This window comes from Lupinus angustifolius, unplaced genomic scaffold (assembly GCF_001865875.1).
Source record: "Lupinus angustifolius cultivar Tanjil unplaced genomic scaffold, LupAngTanjil_v1.0 Scaffold_303, whole genome shotgun sequence".
In the NCBI taxonomy this organism is placed as follows: Eukaryota; Viridiplantae; Streptophyta; class Magnoliopsida; order Fabales; family Fabaceae; genus Lupinus; species Lupinus angustifolius.
Genome location: NW_017727630.1, coordinates 15309 through 17522, shown reverse-complemented (window position 1 = coordinate 17522; position 2214 = coordinate 15309).

Below are 2214 nucleotides of genomic sequence, written 5' to 3'. Positions count from 1 at the left end.
GGCAGTAATCACTGCTCTCAGTGCCTTCTCACCTACTAGACTACTAACCACATTTTTCCTTATTCATTTTCCTAGTCTACAACCATTATTTGTTCAGAGTTTAAACTAGCAACTTTAAGTGCAACTCTTCTTTCATTATTCATAAAAAACAATGCCCAATTTAAAAGTGTTGTCTCATGTGTGTGTGGATTTTCAGGGAGTGAGGTTGTGAATGGTACTTCTCTTAGTAAGGGATTCATAACCCGACAATAAAGACTAGGTAGCAATTTAGGGAACATATTCGATTTTTACTTAATTTTTTGAATTTGTATTAGACTAGATTAATCCAAACAATCTAAAACTAGCACAAAACAATGACAAAATGATCAAGACAAGCAACTAGACATATCGCAACACATTAAGCCATGTAACCAAGGAGGTAAGTCAAATGACCAAGGAACACCAAGCATGACCGAGGAAGCACCAATCATGATGACAAAAAACGTGTACCATCTGACCAAGGGAGCATCAATCAGCATGATCGAGATAGCATACCAATTGATCGAGGCAGTACCACACAACATGATTAAGAGAGCCTGCCAACTGACCGAGGTAGCACCAAGTAGTGTGATTGAGGGAGGGATCCAGGCCAAAGACCAAATCATGGACACACCGCCTGACTGAGAACTCAAGGCCACTGATGGACTAAATGACCTAGATATGCATCAGGCCACTGGATGTGTCTCACATGGACTAGGACTAAGACACCTTGGTGCATTAGCAAGGTCTCATGGCGCACCACATGCCTATGCCACTAGTGCATTAGGGCGCATTGTTGGAAATGTTTGAAATATGTTAATATATGAAGTCACACATTGCCTAGTATTAGAATAGAGTATAGTAACAATGTTATATATTGGACTCAAGTCCCTTGTTGTAATGTGCACCAGATTTAAGCACCAAATAGAAACACCCCATGGGTAAGTGAGCCCATAGGTGTGCTAGAGTTTTTAATCTCTATTCTCTAATAATATCTTGGTAGTGAAAGTGCGCATGTCAAGAGGAGCACTTTGGAAAGCTCTCTCATTATATGTCATGGTTTTGATGAGGACAACTTGTGCTAATAAGAGCTTGAAGATCATCAACAAATCAACATGCTTAAGTCTTTTGATTGGTACTAGACTTAGACTAGAGACTAGTTTAGGTTGAGTCTAAGGCTTAGGTAACCTTAACACATGTCTCATATGCATAAAACTTTAAATCATTTCATCTTTGAGATATGTCATTCATAATATGTTCATGCATCACATAAATACATGTATCTGTGCATCCTAGGCATAAACTTAGTGTTAAACATGTATGAATCAAGTGCATAACATATTTGAGTTTTTGTAATTGAAAATACATATGAAAATATGCTGTTAATCGATTAAGGCATACGTTAATCGATTAACCTAACTTTTTGAAAAGCTGTTGAAACTGAAAAACTTGGAAAACAAAATCAGTTACGTTTTTAAACAACGTTAATCGATTAACCAAGGCTTTAATCGATTAAATGGGCTGCAGAACTGATTCTTTATAAACTGCATTTTCAGAACTGATCTCATAACTTGTATGTTGCATTTTTTAGAGAGTTAGAGCATATTTCGTGATAATTGTTGCATCTAGTTGATATTGCATTTGTGAGTTTAGAAAGGAGAGAATTCTATGCTTTAGGATTGAGTGGCATTCCATGATATATTTCTCATCATTCATCTCACATGTTCATGCATATTATTGATGCTTTTGTGAAGTTTTTACAATCTGGAATTTCTGTTTTGAAACTAATACATTGTCATATTGCATGAGTTTGTATTAGGTGTTTAGAGTAAAGCCTTACTTGTTAAATATGAGCTTTGTAATTGCTTGAGTTTACTCTATAGTTTTGTTGTGAAAAATCGTTGTAACATTGGGAATCTCGAGGTGTCGTACCACCTAAGAGATTGAGTTGTATCTTCATTTTGCTTAGAGTTCTTGATAAGAAAGAACAAGGTTCTTGGCTGGGGCTACGCCGAAAGAAAGGTTTTCTTTGTCGGTAGGAAGGGAGTCAAACCATAGAATAAGGTTCTTTATTTTCTTGTGAATGTCTAAGTGTTGTAATTGGAAGAAGTGCTTGTAAAACATTGATTCAATTATAGTGAAGAAAATCTCCCAGATCAGCCGGGAGGCCTGGATGTAGTTTGCAAGTGGACACGC